The sequence below is a fragment of the Heterocephalus glaber genome, unplaced genomic scaffold, assembly GCF_053883595.1.
Source record: "Heterocephalus glaber isolate CG9 unplaced genomic scaffold, H.glaber_assembly_v1.0 deba00001472, whole genome shotgun sequence".
Classification (NCBI taxonomy): domain Eukaryota; kingdom Metazoa; phylum Chordata; class Mammalia; order Rodentia; family Bathyergidae; genus Heterocephalus; species Heterocephalus glaber.
This window is the reverse complement of record NW_028258315.1, coordinates 28,657,473-28,684,648: the sequence shown is the minus strand read 5'-3', so window position 1 is coordinate 28,684,648 and position 27,176 is coordinate 28,657,473. Positions and strand designations below refer to the sequence as shown.

At 42.0% G+C, this 27,176-nt stretch overlaps 2 pseudogenes; both read right to left on the bottom strand.

The window, feature by feature from the left end:
* Window positions 1-508: 508 nt before the first annotated feature.
* Window positions 509-16,983, bottom strand: LOC147826287 (putative G protein-coupled receptor 160; annotated as a pseudogene).
* LOC101703756 (snRNA-activating protein complex subunit 2-like) lies at window positions 9,408-10,526 on the bottom strand (annotated as a pseudogene).
* Window positions 16,984-27,176: the final 10,193 nt, after the last annotated feature.

Sequence of the window (27,176 nt, the reverse complement as noted above, 5' to 3'; positions counted from 1 at the left end):
AAAGCCCCCCAAAGAGGCGCTCTGCTCAGTGCCCATCATCTCAACTGATTCTGAGAAGAAAGACACCCTACCAATCATACAACCTTCCAAAAGTGTTTTTTTTAAGAAAATGGTTTTTATTTTTAAATATGATAAAATGTTTAAATTCATGTTTTAAAGTTAGTGAAATCTCACATTTATATAACATTTTGTATCCAGTTTTTAGGCAACAAAAACATCCATATGGTCAAATGTTAATTTATTTCACTTTTGTATTAACAACAAATTTATTTATGCAGTAGTCCTGAATAGGCATAAGAACTTCTTGGTATTATTTTGTTTTAAAAAGAAAACATTATTTAATAAACTATATCATAACCCAAAAAGTATGCTGGAAAAGTATAAAAGGTTAGAGGGAAAAAGAGCTTCAGTTTGGTCCCAGTTTTTGGTATGTCCTAAGTCACTATTCTTTCTGTTTCTGAGATTATGATTTTTATTGTAATTGGTTTAGTCTTAAGACGGCAACATATTAACACATTATTATTTATATAGGCTTTTCAATTTGCCCAAAATTATGCATTGTAAGTGGAATAAAGCAGCATTTCCAGTTGACAAATGGATCTATGGGTAATGAAGAATTTCTTAAACAAAGATTGTGACAATTAAACCAACAAATGATGGCAATGAGAAAACTATTGACAAAGTACAACCAGGGAATGTTCGTCTCAATATATGCAGCAATCTGTACTTTGTTTTTTTGATCGACACATTACTGTTTTTTAATATAATGATAATTGCATTGCATCAAGATTTCATACATGGTAAAATATGGACCTTATAATGATCAAAAGTTTCCAAATGTATGTACTTGCTGCATGTTAAGGTCAAAATATAAGTTAAGGATTTGGTTTTTTTCTTTTTTTTTTTTTGAATTTATATTAAATGGTTTTTTTTAAGGCTGTAACATGAAAAAAAAGACAACATAGATTACATTATGATGACCAAGGCAGTGTTCTACATGACAGAAATCAAAACAAAACAAATGTATACAGTAAATATACCAGTGCTGAACACAGTACTTGAAATTTAACCCAAGTTGCATATGCATAAAATGATCTGACTACAGGATTATGCAAAATAAATTTTTTTAAACACCAGAATGTCAACCATTCTGACTATAAAGTGACTTACTCCCCTTAAGAGTATTTTGAGACAATTTCTGTATGGCATGAAAAAAACTGACATAACACTTAAATACTACAAAAATAGTTGAAAACATATATGTAATGCTGTTCTCTATAAAATATACAGTTAATCTTATTACTTAAAAAATTGAAAAGCTAAAGACCACCCTGAATAATGGTAAAAACCTCAACAAAGAAAAATGCTCATTATTTGGAAAACATTGGCAGAAAACTGATAAGATTTGGTTAAGGGCAACAAGGAAAGTATCTAATGAAGTCATTCATGTAAAATTCATTTAAAAATGTTCATAAAGTTGTAAATCTCTGCTTGTAACATCTTAAAATATTATACCATGAACATGCTTTCCACTATTTAACTGGAAGACAAAAGAATATCTTGAAGAAAGTGTTTCTCAAAATGAGGTTCAAAAGTCCAAAAGAGTTCTAATGTGGGCTCAGTAATAAACATGGTAAACGAACACCCTGGGTGATTATTCTGCACTCTGAAATGCCCTATGGAAAAGAGCAACACTTAAAAGCGAGATCCTAAACATATTTCTGACATGTTAGAATTCTCTGTAAGTTCATGTTTGTGAATACTGCTTTTTGTTTTAAAACAAGTTCCAGGCATTAAGAGAAATGTACATGCCTCGGAAATGAACAGGAGAATGTCTATAAACATTTTCCTTTGATGTTTTCATTAATTTCAACCTAAATTATATGAAGAAAAGACAATACATGAGTACAAGCTTTGGAAAAGCAATATTTCTCATGAAATGGGGCATCTAAACTTGGTTAAAAGACAATTCCTCAAATGTTTACAAATCCCAAATCATTCTGAATTTAAGACTAGATCATTAACTAAAATTAGGATGCTATATATCATCCTTCTGTTTTAGTATCATTTTTATGCCAAGGATGTGAAAGGTAGCCATCATCATCTAAATGTAAATAAGTTATAATGGTACAATCTTAGTTTAATTTAATTTTAGTTAATGCTCCAGTTTCAAATTCAGAACAATTTAAAATTTATAAACATTTAACAAATTATCTTTCAATCCCTTTCAGATGCCCCACTTCATGAGAACCACTACCCCTCCAAAGCTCGTGGTCATATACTGTATTCTCTTAGTATAAAAAAGATACAAGTAAGCTGCAGCGACCAGCGACCAGCCCGGTGAGACAAGGCAAGCAGCTTGAAGTTCCTGCGGCCATCCCGGGCCACGCCCATGGCACGGCGAGGTCCACTTAGCTGCGCAGGCCTCCAACGCTCAGTCCCCCCCCACCACCACCACCACCTACCTTCTGGCTTTTCTGCTACCTGGTCCCACACTACAGAGGCACAGGAGATTATAAAGACCCGTGTCCAGAGCACCACAAGATAGAGCAGAAGTTATAGAGCAGAAGTTAGTAACAGAAAGAGGGCTTCTCAGGCTTCTGGAAGAAAACTGAAGCTCAGCAGAAAACTAAAGAGAACCTGTACAATAAAGGTACATCAGACCACTGTACTTGGTCTGCTGCTGGCTTGCTGAGACTCATTGACTTGTATATGCACAGGGATTCCTATGTTGCCTACTGTGACAACAGAGACATACCCTGAAGGAGGCCCATAATTTCTATTGCTATTTGCAAAAAAGAAAAAAAAATTTTTCTCTTATTTTTAATTCTTAATTTTTACTTTTTTTCTACTCTTCAAAGTTTTACTTTTCTTTCTTTTCTTTCTTTTATCTTTTCTTTCTCTCTGTCTCTCATTCTGTCACTGTCCCACATCGCCCCTCATCTCCCCGTTTGTTCCTTTCTGCACTGAATTTGGATTTCTCCCTTACTGTTCTTTTCTTTTCTTTTTCCTTCTCTTGATAATCATTAGGTTTAAAGGAAAGTAAATTTGGTATCTAGCCTCCCTGTTGCTGTTAGGTGATTCTATTCACATCTTTGTTCTTTCATTCTGCCATTTTCTCTTGCCTTTAACAACTTCTTAGAGTTTGTGTGATCTTTCTGTGTCTTCTGGCCTCACTGCTAATCTTACCTGTTCTTTCTACCTGTCCCTCCCTCCCCAACTCCTCTTAGCTCCCCACCCTGAAGGGGAAAGACGCTATATTGAAGAGTTTATTCATTATAAACTTATGTTGGGTTGGCCCTTGGTTTTAATTTAACTCACATAGTTAAAAGTGATAGATTAATAACTACCACAAATTGTCATTTTCTAAGCTGTGGTTGATGCTATGGTATTGCTGACTATATCATTTGGGCTAACATGTTGTGATTGATCTAATTAGTTTTCCTTCCTGGTATAAGAAAAATATAATAGCTTCAGAGTCATTAGAGTCTCAAAACCCAAACACAAGCCATATCTAGAAGATACTTCTGAAAAGCAATCATTCCACAAGGGTTTTAAACACAAGCAACAAAGATACCTACATTAAGCAGTCTTGAAATATCAACCCAGGAATTAAATCAAGGACAGTACCAAAAACAAAAATGAGAAGACACTTAAGCAAGGCACAAATGCAGGCTTCCATGCCACAAAAAGGAAATTCTGGGGGAAATGAGGTGGAAAACTCTGATAAGCAACCACTTGGACACCCTGAACTGATAGCACAGGAAGTAACAAAGGAGATGCATGAGGCTCTAGAAAATTTCAAAACAGAAATAATCTCCCAGATAAATACGGACATGGTGAGCAGAGTGAAAGACATGATTAGAAGCTCTAGAGCAGAAACAGATAAGAAAATAGATGAGATCAGAAACGTGCTGGAAGCCATGAATGCCCAGCATAAGAAAGAAATGGAAAACATGATCTCTCAACATAAGAAAGAAATGGAATCCATGAAACAGATTCAAACGGATATTCAGGAGATTAAAAACTCCATTGAAAGCATGCAGAGCAGACTAAGAGAATCTGAAGACAGAATATCAGATATAGAAGACAGGTTTGCGGTTAAGGACCATGAAAACAGAGATTTCTTAAAGATAGTAAGGGACCATTGATTAATCCAACAGCTGCTAGATGATGCAAGGAAGAATAACATAAGATTCATAGGAGTCCATGAAAAGACAGGAGAAAGTACAACAGACATAAAAAAACTGTTCACAGAAATAATAGTAAATAACTTCCCAGACAGAGGTAGAGAGTTGGATGTACAGATAAGTGAGGCATATAGAACTCCATCCAGCCATGACCAAAAAAAATCTACACCTAGACATTAATAGTCAAGATCCCAGAAACCCAACAGAAGAACAAAATTCTACAGGCAATTAGAGAAAAGAAACAAATCACCTACAGAAGAAAGCCCATCAGAATCACAGCAGATTTCTCAACACAAACCCTCAAATCAAGGAGAGCCCGGAGTGAAGTATTTCAAGCCCTAAAAGAAAATAACTTCCAACCTAGACTGTTGTATAGGGCAAAATTATCTTTCAAAATCAATGGGGAAATTAGATACTTCCATGACAAAGAACACCTGAGAAATTTCATGAACACCAAACCAGCACTCCAAACAATTTTAAGCAATATCCTAGAAAAAGACAATGAAGGTCACAACTCCATGAGTACCAGCAGAGAGAAGGCACCACACAAGGTAAGACACTAAAGCGAAAGGGGGGAAAATAAGAAAAGAGCCAACAACAGTAAAACATCATGACAAGCATGAGTCAATATCTGTCAATTATAACTATCAATGTTAATGGCCTCAATTCACGAATCAAAAGAAATAGACTGGCAGAATGGATTAAGAAGCAAAACCCAGCAATATGCTCTACATAAGAAACACACCTAACTCAAAAGGAAATCCATAGACTGAAAGTAAAAGGATGGAAAACAGTTCTCCACACAACAGGAATCCAGAAAAAAGCAGGCATAGCAATCTTATTTTCAGACAAAGTAGATTTCAAACCAAAACTAATTAAGAGAGACAAAGAATGGTCACTACATCCTGGTGAAAGAAACAATCCAAGAGGAAGAGGTGACAATCCTAAATATATATGCACCAAATACGAATGCCCCCAACTATACAAAACAAATATTAATGGACATGAAAAACCAAATAAGCACTAATACAATTGTAGTGGAGGACCTCAACACCCCTCTATCACAAATAGACAGACCAACTAGGAAAAAAATTAACAATGAAATTCTAGAACTAAAAGAAGCTATTGAACAAATGGACTTAATAGATGTTTACAGACTGTTCCACCCCCCCACAAAATCAGAATACACATTCTTTTCAGCTGCACACGGGTCATTCTCCACAATAGATCACATGCTAGCTCATAGGATATATCTAAGTAAATGTAAAAGAATCGAAGTTATCCCCTGTATATTATCAGACCATAGTGCAATACAATTGGAGATCAATAACATAAGAAACCGCAAAACACCCACAAACACATGGAAACTGAACAACACCCTCCTGAACAACCAATGGGTGACAGAGGAAATTAAAGAAGAAATTAGACAGTTTCTACAAGTAAATGAAAATGGCAGTACAACATACAGGAATCTGTGAGACACAATGAAAGCAGTTTTATGCTGGAAATTCATAGCAGTGAATGCCCATATTAGGACAACAGAGAGAACTCAGTTAAATAACTTAATGCAGAACCTCAAGCTCCTAGAAAAAGAAGAGGATAACAAACCCAAGGCTTGTACAAGAAAGGAAATGATAAAGATCTGAGCAAAAATCAATGCAATGGAGACTAAGAGAATGATACAAAAAATCAATGAATCAAAGAGTTGTTTTTTTGAAAGAATAAATAAAATTGATAAACCTTTAGCCAACCTTATCAAAAAAAGGAAAGAAAAGGCTCAAATACATGCAATTAAGAATGAAAAAGTCGAAGCCATAACAAATCCAGCAGAAATCCAGAGAATCATCAATACCTACTTTGAGAACCTGTACTCTAATAAAATGGAAAACACAGAAGAAATGGACAGATTCCTAGACACATATGAATTCCCAAAATTAAATGAAGAAGATATAGAAATTCTAAACACCCCAATTACAATGAGTGAAATTGAAAATGTAATAAAACACTTACCAACAAAAAAGAGCCCAGGTCCTGATGGCTTCACTGCTGAATTCTCCAAGACATTTAAAGAAGAACTATCACCATTACTATTTAAACTCATCAAGGAAATTGAAAGGGAAGCAAGGCTTCCAAATTCATTCCTGGAAGCAAGTGTTACTTTGATTCCAAAACCAGGGAAAGACCCAATCAAAAAAGAGAACTACAGGCCACTCTCCCTAATGAACATAGATGCAAAAATCCTCAACAAAATACTGGCAAACAGAATACAGAGGGTCATCAAGAAGATCATACACCCTGACCAAGTCGGATTTATCCCAGGGATGCAAGGATGGTTCAACATTTGTAAATCAATAAATGTAATACACTATATTAACAGAGCCAAAGACAAAAACCATATGATCATCTCAATAGATGCAGAAAAAGCATTTGACAAAATCCAACATCCATTCATGATAAAAAAAAAAAAACCCAGAAAATTGGAGCAGAAGGTCTTTATTTCAACCTGATTAAGACTATGAAAAACCAACAGCCAACATCATGCTAAATAGTCAAAAACTGAAAACTTTCACGCTAAAATTAGGAACAAGACAAGGATGCTCACTATCACCACTCCTGTTCAATACAGTTCTAGAAACATCAGCCACAGCAATTGGAAAAGAGAAAGAAATAAAAGGAATAAAGATAGGAAAGGAAGAAGTTAAACTGTCATTATTTGCTGACGATATGATACTCTACACAGAAGACCCAAAAAACTCTGCCAAAAGACTTCTAGACTTAACTGGCAGATTCAGTAGAGTAGCTGGATACAAGGTCAACACTCAAAAAACAATAGCCTTTTTATATGCAAATAGCAGACCCATTGAGAGAGAAATGTGGGAAATAATTCCTTTTACAGTAGCATCTAAAAAAGTGAAATATCTAGGAATCAACCTAACAAAGGAAGCAAAAGACCTCTACACTGAAAACTACAGCACTCTGAAGAAGGAGATTGAAGAGGATATAAGAAAATGAAAGATATCCCTTGTTCCTGGGTAGGAAGAACCAATATAGTGAAAATGGCCATACTTCCAAAACTACTATATAGATTCAATGCAATGGAAATTGAAATTCCAACAATATACTTCACAGAACTAGAGAAAACAATCCAAAAATTCATCTGGAAGCAGAAGAAACCTAGAATAGCAAAAGTAATTCTAGGCAACAGAGACATGGCTGGGGGTATCACAATCTCCAACTTGAAGCTATACTACAAAGCTACTGTGATAAAAACAGCATGGTACTGGCAAAGAAACAGACCCAAAGATCAGTGGAATACATTAGAAGATGCAGAAACAACTCCAGACATACTCAGTCACCTCATCTTTGACAAAGGAGCCAACCACCATCATTGGAGGAAAGATAGCCTATTTAATAAATGGTTTTGGAAAAACTGGATTTCAACCTATCAGAAATTAAAACTAGATGCATACCTATCACTGCACACTAAACTAAGATCGAAGTGGATTAAAGATCTAAATATTAAGACAGAAACACTAAACTTGCTGGAAGATAAGTTAGGTAGAACTCTTGATGACATTGGCATAGGAAAAGACTTTATGAACATATCTTCAGTAGCATGAGAGCTAGCACAAAGAATCAACAACTGGGATCTCATCATATTAAAAAGCTTCTGCACTGCAAGAGAAACTACCAACAGAGCTAAGAGACAACCTACAATGTGGGAAGAAATATTTAGCAGCTGTAGCTCAGACAAACGTCTACTATCAAGAATATATAAAGAACTGAAAAAAATCACACCTCCCAAATTCAAAGATCCAATTCAAAAATGAGCATCCAAAATGAACAGACATTTCTCAGACAAAGAAGTAAAAACAGCAAGTAAACATATGAAAAAATGTTCAAAATCCCTGGTCATTTGAGAGATGCAGATGAAAACAACACTGAGATTCCACCTCACCCCAGAAAGAATGGCTGCTATCAAGAAATCAACCAATAACAAACACTGGCGGGGGTGTGGAGAGAAAGGAACCCTTCTCCATTGTTGGTGGGAATGTAGATTGGTGCAACCACTGTGGAAATCAGTATGGCGATACCGCAAAGAACTAGGATTACAGGTCCCATTTGACCCAGCTATTCCCCTACTGGGAATCTTCCCCAAAGAATTAAAAGAATCATACCACAACCATATATGTGCATCTATGTTTATAGTGGCACAATTTGTAATAGCTAAAGCTTGGAAACAGCCCAAGTGCCCATCGACTGGAAACTGCATAAAGAAGATGTGGTTTTTTTATAAAATGGAGTACTACTTAGCCATAAAGAATGAGAAACTAGAGATATTTATAGCTAAATGGATGCATATTGAGGCCATACTCTTAAATGAAATAAATAGGACACACATGTGTAAATACCAAATAGTTTCTCTAGTGTGAGAAATTGAAAGTGTAAATAAGGATGAAAATGATTAAAATGAATAATTCATAATTTGAAATAAGAAAAGGTCCAAGGGTTTGGGGATGGTGGAAGGGAAAGGGGAAAGGGAAGAAGGGAAAGAAAAAAATTATGAGAAAAAGAAAATGGAATCAAACTCTATGTAGATAGGGAAGGGGGGAGGGGTTGAAGAGTACACGGGTAATGGGAGGAAAAATAAAAACTAAGATGCATCATGTTCTGGTACAAACACCCAATGATAAATATAAATATATTTTATACCTAAAATGTACCAATAAATATATATATTTATTTATTTATTTGCAGGTAGACAAGAACTTTATTCCAGGACAAGGGACCCTGGGCAGGAGGTGAGGAGCTGGATGTCACTGTCAGCTGCAGGGGGCTGGGGGCTGCTGGGCCTGCAGGTACATGAAGTGGTGGAGGAGGAAAATAAGGGCAGCCTAAGCAGAGGAAGGCAGTGAGAGGGGTGCTGGTGTGGGGAGGCCCACCCTGTCGCATCCCCAAAGGCAGAGAACAATCACAGCTGGGCTGGGCGGGGGGGCAGGCAGCCTGTCTTGTAATGCACGGTCCTGTGCCCTGTCCACCATTAACCCGGCTGCCTGGCTGCTCCCTAGGAACCCTAGACCACTGGGATTCCATTTGCTAAGCCCCCATGAATGCAGCATCCAAATTCTCCACCTGCGGCTGAGAACTGGGTCAGGGACCTTCTTGACAATCCAGTGCCAGCCGAGAGGTCTGCTGTATCTGCTGGCTGCTGTGCCCTCACCTTGCCAGGGTGGCCTCCTGGCCCAGGAGTTCCAGGGGCACCAGAAACGGGTTCAGAGGGCAGACACCGGCTGCTCGCCAGGCTGATCTCAGTTTGCTGGCCCCATCCCGCTCAAGGACTCTGGGCGGGACCCAGCCAGGCTCCCCCAGCACCCTGGAACTAGTCCTCCCATCCTCAGCTCCAGGCCCAGGGCTCCCACCCGAGGGGCTGGGCTCTGGGGCTATCAGGTGGGCATAGGTTTTGGTTATGTGCTCAACCAAGGCCATGCAGGGCAGGTGAGGCAGCTCCTTGGGAAGTGACAGGAGCAGGTCAAGGACCACAGCTGACTCCGCTGCTGAGAGCTCTGGGCCGTGGCCACTCCGGGAGGAGGAAGACAGGTACCTGTAGATCTTCTCGAAGTCAACGGTGAGGTCTTCAGGGGAGAGGCTGCCAGGGACTCAGCAGGTGCCTCAGGGGTGGGGTCAGAGGCCTTGGGGGCTGGGCCAGATAGACAAGGGGCAGAACCAGAGGCCACAGGGGCAGGGCCAGAAATAATAGGAGTGGGCCAGGGGCAAGGTCAGACACACCAGGGGTGGGACCAGAGGCCACGGGGGCGGAGCCAGGGGCCTCGAGGGCAGGACCAGAGGCCACAGGGCTGCGATTCCCCTGCCTTCTGGTGGTGCTGAGGAGCAGTGGCTTTCCACGGGCTTTCGTAGGCTTTGGGGGCATGGAGTGCAGGAGGCTGAGGGGTTCTGTGGCTGCAATGGTGAAAACCTGGGAGAAGGCCGCCCTCAAGGCGTCCTCCAGCTGGCCTGTTATCTTCTCAGCTAGATCCATCCACACCTCTATGGGGGCCAGGATCTGCGCCTGTCGGCGTGTTGGACCCAGAGTGCCAGCAGAATGCACCCTCTGAACAGCCTCACAGACCATTCGGCCTTTGAGGTGCTGGAGGAAGTCGCGGATCTCCGCCTCGCTCCGGCTCCACAGCTCCCTGGCCAGCTCAGCGCTGTCTGGCTCCGGCTGGCTGGTCCCGCCGCGCCTGCAGTAGTTGCAGTAGCAAGGCTCCAGGGCACAGGGCCGGTCATCTCGCCCAGGTAGCGGGCGGGGGCCGACCGCAGCCGCTGCAGTGGCTTCATGCTGCTTTTTTCAATATATATATTTAAAACAAAACAAAACCAAAAAGATACAAGTATATGTGTTTTTATTCACAATTGTTGGTATTTTTGGATTTTCCTGAAGGGTATATAAACTGACCCCAAAAAGTGGTCAGTTTCAAAAGTGTGGTTGGAGAGAAACTAGCATAGGTAAGATACTTTACTGAAAAGACAAATTGTTTTCTTGTATCATAAGTAAAAAGAAAAAATATTAGGCATTATGTGCCACTCAACAAATGGAATGTATATACAAGTGTGGTTAACAAGCAATTGCCTCATTGTTATTTAAATGAGTTCATAAAAATCTGATCTATGAACAAAAAATTCCATATTCTCTACTACAGACTATAAGAATTAAGTATTACATATAAATATAACTTCAAAACAATAAATTAAAATTAGCTTCCAGACATCTCTGAAATGGTTAATTCTATCTAGGCTGGTAATAAATTTTTCCAAGCATTAAGTGGGAACATAAGCAAAATGCATACTTCAAAAATGGGGATCAGACCCCTTCTTCTTCATACATCATAAGATGATTGATAATACTCAAAACCTGCAAATTCATATCCGTCAAGCTCCCTCACGATGTCATTATCATCTGGGGTGAGCCAGACAGGTTCATTAGTAAATTCAGGATCAAAGTTATCCAAACCGAATCTCTCAGAGATATTCGGTTTAAACCTGCTTTTGTTCCATCATGTCCCAGTCCACATTTTGAAAGAATGGATGCTCCTGAATATCAGCAAAGCACCTGTGAAGCCCCAGTCATTCTTTTGGATCCTTGTTCAGAAAACCCTCTAGGACACTTGCAGCTTATACAGACAGAAAATGAGGTATGACAATGTGTCTTTCCAAAATTACTTGCAAGACATGCTCAACTGAGTTTTCATAAGGGTTATCAGAGCTCTCATCAAGATCGAATGGAGACTCTCCAATCATCATGATATAGATCATGACTCCAAGATTCCACCAGTCCACACTGAAACTGTAATCTTCCCTTCTTATACGTTCTGGAGCCACAAAATTAGGAGTGCCACAGAAAGTGTGGGTTGTGTCTCCTGGCTGCAAGCCTTCCTTACACAAGCAAAAATCAATGAGTTTAATGTGCCCTTCTGAATCCAGTAATACGTTTTCCAATTTTAAAATTCTGTAAAGTATTCCTTGCCGATGAAGGTAGTTGACTGCTAAACTGATTTCTGCAGAGTAAAACCTGGCATGTTCTTCAGGAAGCCATCTTTGTTGCTACACACGAAACAGTAGATCTCCCCCACAGACATAGCCTAGAACAAGGAACAGTCTGCTTTCTGTCTGGAAACAAGCATGCAGTCCAACTAGTAAAGGACAATTGGATGCCTGCTTTAGAATGCGCTTCTCTTTCTGTATCCAATCAATATTGGCATGCTCTTTTTTCACTGCTTTCATTGCATACATATGATTTGATTCTTTCTGTTGGACTAACAGTACTTTCCCATAACTTCCTCTGCCAATCACTCTGAGCACATCAAGGTTTTTAAGACCTAGACCAGATGAAGCTTCGCCACCTTCCCTGGTGTTCCCTGCCTCATTCTCTTCATCAACTTGTTCTAAAGCCTCATGAGTTGAAAGGTTATGTGGGATCGTGGTGTGTGCAGGGTCTGAAGCCATGGATGATGGATCAACTGGCACCATGGGCTCTGGTGGTAAAGAACGGTGCCCACATTCAATTGTGACAAGTTTATGGCACTTCTTGTGAACCGAGAGTTTACAGTTGGTGCACTTATACATCTGGCGGCCAAGTCCCCCTACACAGTCTGTGCAGACAGCACAGTGAGCTTGCCTGCTGAAGCATTTGGCCTGAAAAGTGTGGCCATTCACATAATACAGCTTTCTCCAGCAGCCTGCAGCTCTGTGGTGGATGGATTTCTCTTCTCCTGGACAAGGCACTTCAGGATGTTCTGGTATACAAGGCAATGAATGAATTAAGAGCTCAGAATCTTTCTTTAGCTCAGAAAGCCTAGTATACAGGTCTCCTTCCTTATCTACCCAGTGTGTGGTGAACAGCTGTTTATTGTCCAAACACAACACATCTCGATCTTTATCACACAGGCCCTCAAAGTGGATGGAATTCTCAAGAGATCTTGTCATGATGTCTCTTCCCAAAATCGGGGCCAATTGGGTAGAGGTGTGGGTGGTGGAGGTGCCCGGAAAGAAGGGATCATAGATGGATTGGCTGCCCAGGGAAACAGGCAGGCAGGGCTCAGACAACAAGAGCTGTCTGACTGTCTGCAGGGACCACACTGGCCGGAATTCTGCAAGGCTCTTTGTGAAGTTGTTTCTAATAGTGGCAGCCAGGCCTGGATGGATGGACACCAGGCTTCTCAGTGTCTCTTGGGGGCTGGTGGCTGCGACTTCAGTCTCCCCCACTGGACTTTGACTCTCTAGGTTTTCTGTGCCCGGCTCTGGAGAGGCCTGCCCAGAGCTACTGGGTGTTTCTGGGCCTGGTGATACTTGCCCCATGCTCTTCCCAGTTTCTGTGCCATTGGTATTTGGGCTCAGGGAGACTTCACTGGGGTACCTTGATTGTGGTAGGTCACTGGTGGTCACTCCCGGGGAGACCTTCAATGGGGTGACTCTGCTAGTCCTGCGGCCTCTGAATGGAGTCAGCCATCTTCTTAATCTTTCACAGATACTTTCTCTACCTGAGGTCCTGAGGCTGCGGGCTCTCGAAGTGGAGAAGCAGCTCAGCATGTTCACTGTTGACCGTCTCTGGCCAAGTGAGCTTGGGAGACAGCTGTTACTAGATTGTGACACCCATTAACAAGGGTTCCAAGTTCTGTTTGGAGATGTTACCAAGGAAGTGAGTTCATGTCTTGGGGGTTCCATAAACTGAGTCTCCATGTAATAGAAAAGCCTATAGCCCTGTAGGGATAGACACCCCTAGGCAGGGAGAGATGAGCCCCTCCCCAAAGGAGTTCAGATAGCTGGCAGAACAGACTTAACCACCCATAAAAAGCTGACAGTCTGCTGAGGCTGCACGTCCTCTTCACACTGTACCCTGCAAAGCTTGGTTTGCTAAGATCAAAAGGAAAAAGAACCTTGACCCTAAGATGTAAATGGCCCCTGAAAAGACCCTTCCCTGTTGTCCCTAGTAATGAGCTAAGTTAATCATTAACCAATCAAGTAGGGGCGCCCTCAGCCCAGAGGCAGGATAGGCCCCTAACTACTATAAAACCAGCATCTTGAGACCCCCATCAATGGTAGCTCCATTTCGGTCACCCCAGCCTGTCTCTCTGTGAGAAGGCAGCTGTACTCTTGCATGCTTGCTGAATAAAAGTACAACTTTGCTTCTAGGCTTTCGGTCTCTGTCTGATTCTTCCACAACCTTCTGCGTCATCAGGAGAGTCAGGCCCAGGACTGTGGGGACTCGTCCCCCTGTCTCCCCCCATGATAGCCATTTTTTCTTCATACTAAATAAATCAGTGGTCACTTCTTTTGTTATTTTTATCCAAGTATCTATGAATTTTTTTTCTATTTCTCATCTATCTGTTAGTTTTTCACTTTTGCATTACTGGGGCTTTTACTCTGCATCTCCTCAGTGAACTATATCCTCAGACATTTTACTTCAGATACCCACTAAGGGTCTCACTAACTCACCAAATTGGTCGGGCTGGATTCCACCATGTGATCTTCTTACCACAGCTGTCCAGAGCGCTGGCACTGCAGTCACACACCATCCTGCCTGATTCAGTGTGCAACTACACTGGTCTGGTGTGCCTTTATTGCAGAGATTTTCTTCACTTTTCCAATGGGCTTCCCTTTTCATCAAGGAGCCAGAGAGAGGCCCTCTTTCTGTTGCTCACTTCTGCTCTATCTTCTGGAGCTCAGAACAATGTCCTTTATGACCCCCTGCGCCTCTGTGCTGTGGATCCCAATACTGTCTCAGCGCAGCCACCGGGGTGGGGGAGAGTGGTGCTGCTGGCACCTGTGCAGCTCCCCTCCTCGGCACTGGGAGGAGGAGGGGGGGCGCTCTGCTCCTCCAGTTTTTTGCTGTTTTGCACTGTGAAGTACATCTGATGATTTTATGTGTCTATGGTGTCCCTGGGCCTACTCTAGAAAGTTGTATAACAAATTTCTTCTACATGCGGGTCAACCTGATACCAGCAAAATCGAGCTATTGAAATCTTGATTTCAGGATCTGCAAAGAGGTGAACCTGAAGAAGATAGCTTGTATATGACAGTCCCCTTTGGAGCACCACTTGTTTACTCTTCATGACTGTGCGGCTGGCAGGGAGCAGCAGCGTTTATCAGGAAGAGAATATCAGCTCACATATTCCCAGCAAATTGTTAACTGCTTCCAGATGTGGTGGAGGATGCTTGTAATGCCAGCACCTGGAGACTGAGGATATGCATTTGAAGTCAGCCTCAGCTACATACTGTGTTCAAGGCCAGCCTGAACTACATAGCAAGATCCTGTGCACAGAGCTGGTGTGGCTTCCGCACCTCCATCACAGGGGCTCTCTGATGTCCAAGAGGAGGAAGCACACCTCCTTGTCCTCCCCTCACTCCCAGATCCTGATATCTTCACAGAAATCAACATCCTGGTTCAATTATCTTTGCATAAGGAAACATCTCAGAATATAAAGACTTCAAATATCCTCAATATTAGTGACCATGAGTTTGGTTGCATTGTGGCTTCTTCAGTTGACCCGGCCTGCATCATTCTTGGAGCAACATTTCATTAATGGACATTCTCAGTAGCATCCCTTGAAAGAACATCTACAGGACGCTGATGGATACCATCACTGCTATGCATGATGAGAGGCACAAATCTTTCTTGCTGAGATCAGAAATATGGCAAAGATTTCTCTTCTCACAAGGTTTCTTCAATATCACAGCAGAAGTTGTAGCTGTGCCTCAGAGCCAAGCCCAGCGGCCAATGGACACTGAGGCCTGAGCACCTGTGTGTGGTAGCAGGAGCGCCATGGACTCCCGCTGCAGCCAGTGTGTTTGTTGGGGGGCTGGTACCTTCCAGTGCATGGCTGGCATTCGTTGCCCCCTCTCAGCTATGACTCCAGTCCCTGAAGGTCAAGAACAAAAAGCTGGAGTAGGGCGTAGAGCCCAGCAGCCCCAGTGGCAGTAAAGAAGTCACTGAGACAGAGGGTGCTGGACGAGCTCAAGCGCTACTACCACAGCTTCCGTCTGAGGGTGACCGTGCGGTTGGGCAGTGTGTCCGGGGGCAGGACTTGCGCGAGCTCCAAGCTGCTTCACACCACCTTGCCCTTGGCAGGCTCCTCCGGCCCGTCTTGCTTGCAACCTGGAGCAGCGCCGCAACCCCGCCACTGCCTCCCCACCCCCCACCCCCCCCAGCATGGCGAGCAGTGCGAGCCGCAGAAGGAGCGGCCGCACGAGGCCCCAGGGGTGCCCGGACAGCTCCATGCTGCAGACAGGGCCTGAGAGCTGTGCGGGGAGCACTGGCCTAGTGGGCAGCCTCAGCGCGCGGGGCCTGTGCTCCTGGGCGCCAACATGCTCCTTTGTCCTCGGCCACCGCCCTTGGCCTTGAGGGAGCCGCAGGGTCCCAGAACAGCTGCACAGACCGCGGGAGCACCGCCTCCTCGCCCCGCCCCCCCCCCCCCCGCTGGCCACACCCTCACAGCAATCTGTACTTTAAGTAAAAGAATGAATACCTGAAGCAGTACTAATGGTAACCAGGTACCAAGAAAACAGACAATGAGCTTGGGCAAGAGTATTCTTTTAGAGTTTACAATGTAACTAGAGAGGGATGAAGAGGGAAAATATAAGATAGTCTCATTCATATAGGAAGTTATTCATTCGACTAGCCTGTACCAAGGTAAGAACTTCTAAGAGGTTATAAATGCCATAAATAAAATTGTCATCATGGAAAGTGAGAGGCAGTAACTCTGAATACTGACAGAGAACATTGATAAGAATAAATATTCTGCGCCTTTAGGCTTTGGTAGATACCTGGTCTCCCAAAACATAAGCAAGGACTGAAATCCAAATCAAAATTACTGCAAAGAAATAAAACGACTTCTGAAATTTAGATGAAAACTTGGTGAGTTTAGAGAAATTCAGGCAATAATCTGTACAAGATATTAAGAAGACTGGATAATGCAAAAAGCCATAAGTAAAGGAAATAATTTGAGAAAAGAGGCAGATATGGTATTTAGTAAACCTAATACCTAAGAGTACAAAATCCTTGAAATAGGATATAATGGAGATGCTTACCAAAAATAAAATAATCAACAAATGCTAAAGAAACGCAAAAACTTTCCATAAAATTTTAATAGCTGTTTTTTCTTCTCATTCCTAGTGTGAGGATATTTAATAATATTTTCCCAAGTACTATCAAGAACAACAGATAAGTAGCATCTAGAGGCTGATTTGTTCGATGTAACTAGTACTGAAAAGAGCAGTTGTCTGAAGAAAAAGGTGTCATATTTTTAGTTAAAGTCCAAGAAGACCTGCTGAAAAATATATGATAAAACACTGCTTTACTTTATTTTCCATTCACACACTGTAGTTTATCTTGACCTTATCTGAAAAAGTTCCATCACAGATTTGTGGTACAAGAACACAGAAGCATAGCTGCCAACCTGATGACTTTCAAGTGGTGTTGCTTGGAGATGGAGACCTAGAGGGAGTGACCAGATAAGTCTCTCTAGAGAGTCTTCCCAACCAATGATCCTATTTTATTTTGATTTTGCTGCCTTCAATTATGTCACTGTTGGTTCCTTGAATTTCATTTTGCTATACAAAAATGCTATGCAAGCTATCCTTTCCCAGTGTGGATTATCTCTGGGAGTTGAGTCACTGGTGCTTCCTCGCAGGGCTCCAGGCTGCACCTTCCTCCAGAGTCCACCAGCAGAAACCACCAGGCCAGAGCTTGCACCCTGAATACCCTGCAGGGGCCCCACTCAGCCCACTTCCAACAGTGTTTTAATGTCTCACTCTTTTATAGAACTGCATGCTTAAAGGCCACCAGCATTTAAAGAATGTCTTAGAAGAATAGAGAATAACCCCAAACAGCAGCATAAGAGAAGTAACTGAGAGAAACCTGAGACAGCACAGGCAAAAGAAGAAAACGAGAACAAAACAAATTATCATAAATATACAGAGAAATAAAAAATGATATTGTAGCCCTGAAATAAGATCAGGTTGCTTGGGAAAAGGATAGGCAAAAAAGTCCATTGAAACCACGATTTTGTCACAGAAAGTCCCCTACTTGAGAAATGTCTTCTCAGTCCCTGTGCGGACAACCCCACAGGCTGGTGGCTCACCACTTGCAGTCTCCAGTGCCCTACACGTTTTGGTGTTAGGCATTTCTAGGTCACCCATTCTGCCCTTTGCCCACTGGCTGTTGTGGGCTGGGAAGACAGCCCATGGTGGGGAGTAGGCAAATGTGCCATGAGTGTCTTAGCTTGACTGAGATAGGGAGAGTTTGTGCCAGTGTTTCTGGTTTAGAACTGGTCCTAGTGAGATGGCTGCAGGACTTCTTTTGCCAGGAATTCCACAACATGGAAATTCCAGGAGCTTATAGAAGCTCCTAGACCATAGTTTGAAAATGTCATGTATCTGTTATAATGCTATTCAAGTTGAAAGTAAAGACATTAGTCTAAGAAAATAGCCTTGATATAGTGCCATAATGTTACTTTATTATTCACTCATCACAACACCATTAGATAACCAGCCCCCAAAACTGAATGGTTTGAAACAATCCCCATGGATTCTGCTGCTCACAGGTCAGTAGGTGGGCTTGCCTTAGGGTTCCCTGCTCTGAGCTCTGAGCTGGTGAACTCAGCCTCACTCCATCAGGGCCACACTCCTCAGTACTGATCCCAACCATAGCAGGAGCTGTTCCTGAAGTCACCTCATCCACCTGCTCCTGTCCTCTGAGCAACCAGTGTTCCATTCCTGCCAATTTTTTCTCAATAGCCCCATCATGGTCTTCTTTACTCAGACTGGTAGGTGTAAAGTTGTTGAGTCATTCCTACTTAGGAAAGATGCTTATTTTCCTAGTGAAACTCTTGTTTCTGTTTTCAAGACTTGGTATCAGTTTTCAAGAATTTATTGAATTTCTTAGGTTATTCTAGCTAAAGATTTTGAATTTTCTAAAGGTAATTTTGAGTTTTCTATGGGGGAGGGGCTATTTATGGCCCTGTAAGCATCCAGGAATAATTTTGAAAGCATTGTGTGCTGTTGAGATAAACACCAATCTGATTATTACAGGAATAGATTCAGGCTGTGCTGGCAAATGTGGACCCCAGGAGGAGGGAGTGGGTGGGATGGTGGTGGAGTGTACAGAAGAGCAGGCAGTTCTAGGATGGGGTTCAAACATGGTTTTAGGTCCTGTAGACAAAGTGTAGCAGGTGTAAAGTTTATGAAGCACATGCTCCTGTGGTTTGGGTTCTTTTATTATGAGAACAAGCACATTAGCTGTTATGCTTTCCCTACTAAGTTCAGCACAGGGACAGATCTAGGTATTTGGGGGCTGGAGCTAATACCACTTGGAATGTCTCTCTAAGAAAACAGTTACAAAATTAGGTACAAAAGAGATTTTTTTTTTTAGAATGCATAAAGATTTCAAAACCAGTTGCTGGAGTACAGAAAGTTCAGGTCTCTCTCTTCTGAGAGCTCTTTTGATTTACCAGAAATCTATAGCAGGAAACTTTCTCATTAGCAACCTGGCCTCCCTTTTCATCCAGAACATTCTATGGCTCCCATCAACTCTCAGCAAGTGAGGTCTTCAGCAGGTTAGAGTCTCTGACACTATTTGTGAATGTCACATGAAGTTGTGTCTCGTCTAGGGCACAAACTTGCCTAGGATAGCCTTGGCCCCCATTCAGTCCTTAACATCAGTCAGCCTCGTGGGTGGGTGCCCTGTACTGTTGCCCCAGCGCACTTGCTTACAAGGGATCACGTTTGGTTTGGTGCTGTGCTATCAGCTTCCATCTGGAACTTCAATAATATACTCTTTCAACTGGTGTTTGGACATGACTTGGAGGGGATGATGGGAAGGTGAGTGATGTGCTTGTGAGCAGGAGATGTCCATGTCACCTCCTTCCCCTGCTGCCCTTTCTCAGCATTCCCAGTGGTCACCATGTGGAATTCTGGGAAGCACAGGGTGCACAGCAGTCTGGGAAGAGCAGAGCCATACACTGCATGCCTGTTACATCTACACGTGAGTGAGAAAGGGCTGGCAGCACGAGAGGCAGGCTTGCTGTTCCAATCAGAACTTACTTGCACAGAGGAGCCTGTGGCATTCTGAGAATATATAAAGGACCAAGAAATTCTCTTCTAGTCTTTCTTACTTGTTTAGTAGCTTCCCTGTGTTAGCCAACCACGTGTGTGGGAAAGGATGAGGAAGGAAAGGAAAAAAGGTCAGCGAATTAAGAATCTTTTCCTTTCTGTCTTTCCTTACTCATCAGTCACCTAAAAGTAGAAAGTGTTGGTGGAAAAAGTACCTGTGTAGAAGTGAAATAAAACACTTGTGTAAGTTTTGTTCTGCTAAGAACAAACCATATATACATGTGCAAGCTACGACATAGGAATTATGTAATTTTGGTGACTGTATATGAGTTCTTCTATTCACATTTAAAATAAATATTGCACAAAATAGACATGAATGGTAAAACTCATGCAAATAATTTAATTTTTATTATTTCAAATAACATTAAATAACAAATTTTAAAATACCATGTCAATTTGAGAGAGAAAGAGACTATGGATAAAAGGAAAGGGCTTTATATTTTAGTACATCCGTGTCTCTTTTCCCCCCTCCATTTTTTAAAACAAGGAATCTCATATTTTTATTTTGCCCTTGTTCCTGCAAATTCTGCAGCCAGCCCGGTTTAACATGGGTAGGTATTGGACATACAAAGACCTGTGAGAACAGACACTTTGCATTTTTACTTTTTGTCATGCAAGCTGGCTTGTGGAGGGCTGGTGGAGTGGGTGGTAAGAAGAATTTACCAATAGACAAAGAATGTAGAAAAGATGAGGTTATTTAGATCAGGGTGCAAAGCTAAAGGGGACAGCAGACAAGTTTCCAAGAGAGGAACTGCATAGCCATGGTGAGAGATTAGGACTTTTGTGAGGGTTGAAAGATATGGAAAAGGGGTCTAGGAGGCAAATATGATTATCTATGAATGTCTTTTCCTGGATCACTTAGCACCTTGTAGCTCTTCAGAGAGCACCTGTATTATGTTTATAGATTTGACAAGACCATTTCTTCTGGTTTACACAAGGGCTTTACCTTTAGATAAGGTGATAAGGAGGTCTATGCATATCTTTTAGAGATGTATCAGCACTCATTCAGAGCAAAGAATGGGTTTTATATGAATAGGTTTGTTACTGTCTCATGACTATCCACCTAGACCAAGATGTCTTTAACCAGGAGTTTTTTTGTTAAGGGTCTTAACCCTTTTGTTCCCAATGGGCAGTCACTACACTTCTAAATGTTTTGTCTACATCAGTCAACAAGACAACAGAAATACAATCAGGCAATAGATTGGAACAAATTACCTCACTGTACAGACAAATGATAGTAGAAAAGGGGCTGAGGATGTAGCTCAGTGGTGCTGTGCCTGTCTGGCAAGTGCAAAGTCCTGAGTTCCATGCCCAGTACCAAACAAAACAAAACAACAAAAAGGAGAGTAGAAAAAGGTCAATAGTAGGGCTAGTATTATTGGCTGACAAGCTAATTTATTCTCTATTTCAATTCTCTATTCCTACTTTCCATGGAATGTTACAGCGCAAGTCTCTAATTGTTGCATTTAAGTAGGTATTATTTCTTTCATTAAGTTCATGCTTACTAAATTTTGATATATCTGTATTATGCATAATTGCAGTACCTAAAAATTAAAATGGCAATTTCCACAAGTACTTAATAACATGTAAGGGAAGTTACTATAGAAATTTCTAAGTCTAATGCCATCTAACCTTAGCACAAAAATGTGTATGCATAAAAAGTATTGGAAAAAATATTAGATTTTATTTTTTGAGTGCTGAGATTTTAGATGATTTCTATTGTGCCCACTATAGCTTCCTATTTTTCAAGTGCTTTTCAATAATTATATATTGCTTTACTAATTAGAAAATATGTCAGTAGCATCTTATACACTTTTGTGCCCTTAGTGCTCTGTGTCCTCCCTAGAATCACCATTAATTTACAAGTGAGGAGGTTGGAGTCCCTCATTTACCTTCCTTAATACACCTTTAAAATCATGTCTTTTTTTATTATAAACATTGTGCTTTATTATAAGGAAAATTTAAATATAATCAACAATACTGAAAACATAACTGGCATTGGTAGCCTTGGTCAGAGTTCTTTATGAAACAGGCATTTATTTACTGTTCCATGAAGTCATAACTCTTAATAGCAAACTATCATATAAATATTTAAATGCTTCATCCCCTGCTCATAGTATCTTGGTGGAAAACTGCTTGGATTTACTTCGCTAACTTTACCGTGTACCCCTAAAATCTTACTCCCTCACCTGCCTTTCTTTCCTTTTCTCACATTTTTGACAGAGGAGGCCTCCCCTCCTTGTCAGGCCCCTAGATTCATCCAACCAACCCCTCTTCCTTGCCTCTACTTCCCCACTGGCTCCTTTCCTTCAGGGTCCTCAACTCTCACACTTTTACCAATGGCACTCATCCCCAGCCACTCCCTTCCTGCAACAGGGAGACTTCCAGAAGTCACAGCCTCTACCTTCTCATCTTCCTCATCCCACTTTTCATTCCTCCTCTTCACCAGTCCCACTGGCATTCCAAATCTCCCAGATAGCTATGCTAACATCTCAAGCGTGTCGGTAACTGCCAGAATGGAACATGACCCGAGTCCTCTTCCCTACCGCCCTCTGGCTGCAGGCACTTGCTGATTCTCTCCCTCTCCCTGTTCTTGGTTCTCTAACCTCCTCTAGTCAGCTTCTCCTCAGACCCCTTCAAAGCCTCCCACGTGGTAAATTATCAATTTCATTTACACAACTGACGTATCTGTACATGCTTCAAGTTAAACAATGCAGGTAAAATGAGGTTCTCCTTAATAAACCACTCCACTGTCCCAGTCCCACCCTCCGAAGTGACACTGCCATCTTCACCATGTCAGTCCTATCCCCAGAGGTGACCACTGTACCATTCGCCTTCTGTGTGTCCTTCCAGACATTTCTTCTCCCCTTTCATACTCAGAAAAATGTATGTTTTGATAGAAACTCACAGTGTTTGGGTTCTGTTCTGCTTAAATGGAATTATATTATATAATTTCTTCTAAATAATTATTTTTCCTTGAAAATCATTTAATAACAGTTAGTACAACTAAACTCTTTTTGTTTTTTAAAACTGCTGCATAGCATCTATCCCACTGTTAACTGGAGAATTCTCATGATAGTCATGTAAAATATTTCCAATTCTTCTCAGCCATAAATATAGCTACACTAAGCTCCCTGCGTGTGTGTGACTTCTCATGCAAATTCTTGTTTTAAAGTAGACAATTATGTTTTAGCTTGAGGTTTTTGTTTGTTTGTTTGCGTTTGTATTTTGAGACAGGGTTTTGCTATACAGTCCAGGTTAGCCTTGAACTCACTGTAGCCCAGGTTGGTCTTGAACTCATGGCAGTCCTCCTGCCTCACGCATGTGTCACCATGCCTGCTGAGAATAATGTTTTAATAGAGATTGCAAAATGGTGATGAAATGAGCGTGTAAAATATTTGCCAAACTAATGGTTTTAAAATAGCATTTCATTGTCCTCATTTTCATTTATCTGTGTTGAGCATATTTTCATTTGCTTTTAAGCCATTTGTAATTTATCTTGTTAATTATCTGTTCTATTTTTAGCTCAATTTTTGTACTATTTGATCCTTCTGAGTTTGAGGCACTTTTGATATATTCAACATATGAGCACTTATCTCTTATTATGGGCATTGCAAATGTGTCTGCCCACTCATGTCTTCTAACTATTATAGCTTTTATTATTAAGTTTTGTTTTTTAATGTATTCGTGGTTTTCTTTCTAGTTTTTGCATTTGTGTCTTGTCTCCTAAAGGGCTTTCCTGCACCAAGTCCATTGGCATATTTTTCTACTTTTTGTTAGTACATTCCTAGCATTATTTTTATGAATGAGTTTTTATTCATATCACTTGGAATTTGGTTATGAAAAATTGTGTACGGCAGTGATTGTATGTCAAATTTTTTAATGAATAGAGCATTTTCCTAATGTTAAATTAATAAAGGCTCCCAACAACTGAGTAATATTTTTGCTTTTAATTCAGAATCCTCCTGGGTGGCAGGCCCATTCTGAAGAAAAGCTAGTTCCCTTCAAGAACTGACAGTAGATGTAATAATTATGCAGTGCAGAGCCAAACTCCACCAGGTGGCAACTATCACATCAGGGTACCTGCCTCAAGGTGTCCTCTGGTTATTTTAGCCTTAAGTAGCGTAGCTATGTCACTTTGGGTCAGGAATGGAGAGGGTTAACATTAAAAATACTTTGTAGTTTGTGTCAAGAGACAGAGGCTCAAGAATTTGTTGGACCAGCTCTTCTTTCTATTCACTTGTTTCTTTGCTCTTGGGAGATCCAGATTTCTCTTAGCCATTTTATCTCTGGTGGCGATGCAGTTCAGTGGTAGAGCATCTGCCTAGCATGGACAAAGCCCTAGATGTGATCCCCAGGGCCATGCATGTGTGCATGTGCACACACACACACAGGCACATGCACACACAGATCCTCTAAGTGACTTGGAGAAGACAGTCCCAGGGTAGTGCGCTGGGTGTTTTGACAAGACAGACCCCAGTGAGTAGGGAGTGGAGGAGAGGTGCAGTGAGACTCCTGGGGGAGCATCCTCTGAGCAGGTGTCTCTGCCCCTTATGGAACAAGGCCAGCCTACTCACAGCACCAATCTACAACACAGCAAGGATCTCACATCTGACTGGACATTGACTCACTGCTTCCTCCATGGAGGGAGTCTCTTGGAGAATGAACTGAACTAGAATGATTCAGTTCATCATATTCTGACCCAAGCTCCTCCTCAGGTCATAAACCAGCCACAAAACTGTGTCAGGTTGGCAAGTGGTGGAAGCACTAAAGGATAATTAGAAGTAGGCATGGAAAGAGAAAGAGTGGCACCTCCCAGAGGGAAGAGCCAGAAAAGGAGGAGAGGCAGGAGTGAGGGAGTGAGCCATTCACAGGAGAACTGCACAGCTATCCACAGGACCCAGGGGTAAGAGCCCCAAATTGCAGTGGGGCCAAGCTGGTCCTAAATCAAGCCAGCACAGATGGAAAGAAATCCAGCTCTACCTCCAGTGGCAGCTCATAGCAGCCTTGTACACAAAGTCCTCCCAAGAAAATATTCAGACACCCCTCTTCAACCTCTGTATTCAAAGGTCCTTCTTTTCAGGCAGCTGGCTCACAGCCTTGCATTGGGCAAGGCTTGCTGGGGTCAAAACACCCAACCTTGACACCCCTGATCTGCACCTGGTGTGAGCTCCCTGCCTATCTGTCTGGGACCTCAGAGCATTTGGCTACTATACACAGAAGAGAAGGGGAGGGAGGGATGGTGGCCCAGAGTTGTCTGTGTCCTTAGTCCATGTCTGCTCAACCAGGCATAGGTCACTCTGGGGGTGACTACACACTTCTTCCCCTGAGGTTAGAAATGCCACATTAATGAATCCATTCCTTTGGGGGTTTCACTTATAATTAAAATCCAAATTCCCTGAAAAAATAAAGCTAAATTTGATTTAGCATTAAATTCCTGAAATAAGTGAGTGAGACTTATTTATTAGCCTTTTTCTTCCAGGAGCAGAGACACAGGCAGTGTCGGTTCCCAGACAGAGGACAAGGATGGGAAGTGGAGGAGTAAAAGCACGCCAAAAAACAAACTCCACACACCAGTGTCACTAACCCTCCACAGGCCCTCTGGATTTGGTCAGTCCATGCATTCTTAGGATTCACAGATGGTTTATCTCCAGGCATGGTCAACAGGATTCAGCACTGATGCCTCCCTCAGAGTTTTCCAGGTTTCTCACTTTCACAGAAAGGCTATGATCCCAGGTCTGAAAAGGAGGAAGCCAAGCTGCTTTCCTTTCTCTTGTTCTCAAGAAGCCAGCTTAGGAGACACAGCCTGGGCTCTGAGATGCTCCAGTCCCTGTGAGTGGCATCTGTTTCTTCCCAGGTGAGCATTTCCTGCCTGTACCTGACCTGTTGTGGGTAGAGCACAGACCATTACACCAGAAATGCTCTAGCTGGCAATAGTGGTGCATGTCTATAACCCCAGCACTCTGCGAGGCTGAGGCATGAGAATTCTAAGTTTGAGACCAGCTTAGGTGACTTAGCAAGACCATGTCTTAAAATAAGAACTTTTTTTAAAGGGTTGGGGACATAGCTCAGTGCAAAGGCCTTTGGATCAATCCCTAGTATGGCAAATACACTTGTAAATTTAAAAAAATTCTTTTAAAAACTCACTGTAATGAAATAGGCCATGTTTCTTTCTTTTCTTTGGTACCTGGGATCAAACTCAGGACCTTGCACTTGCGAGGCAGGCGGCCGAACCACTGAGCTAAATCCCCAGCCCAAGGCCATGCTTCTTAAAAAACACAGCCCCCTTCCTGCCCCAGGGCACATGGGAGATGCTGGGATTCCATGTTCTGGGACGTGTATAGTAAACTCCCAGAGGGCACTGAAGAGACCATGGAAGGTCCAACAGAGGCCTGGAGCTTTGTCTATAGTGGTGGAGACATGGGCTATTTGTAGCGGTTCAGGTAACAGGAAGGTGGGGGTTCTGTCCCAGGTCACCTGGTGGTGTTCAGCACTGGGGTGAGCAGGGGGCATGCTCATGGATTTCTGAGGCCCCTTCTTTCCAGGGAATCACATTCAAATTAGCTCCTACCACCCAGAGCTTGGCTTTACTGCATAGACTTTTCCCTAGATATTTCTATTCATATGAAATATCTTGCAAGTAAACATTTTCAGTAATTTATCCTCGCCAAGTTCTACCTGATGAATGTGACACGTGTTTCAATTATTATACCTGTTTCTCAAATTGGGAAAATGAAACTTGAAACAATATGTGTTGGCAAGATAGACAAGTCAATGGTGGGGCTGGAGTCTGGACACCAGGTATTCTGACCATGAAGACCATGGCATGGGTCACTAGGTTCTGCATCATCTAACTCATTTCAGAAATGCATGCTGTGGTTTGGGTTTCCCTTGCTTGGCCCAGGTTCCCAAGTGTTTTGCAGTGGTTTCCCACCTGTTCCTAAATGAAGGTCTCTGATCTCAAGCCCTTCTCATGCCCAAGCTCTTGTGTGGATGATAATGACAGGCAAGATTCATGAGTTCTGTCAGAAACTTAGGGTTTCATGATCTCTTGTTAAAAGTTCCACTCTGAATTCAGGGTGCAATATGTAAACATGTAGGGAAATTTATAAAATGTATCCATGCAGCTGTCTTCTTCTCCCCAACCTCCCTCACCCAAAGACTGTAGAAGTAATGACTTTTGCTCTTTTAGCAAGTTTAATAGTAAAAAAATAATCTGTAGATAAGAATCATCTACGTAGATGACAAGCAAAAGCCCTGATATTTTCCTTCTGACACAAGTCTCTATTACAGCAGCCTGGAGTAATGAAGAGCTCCAGATCA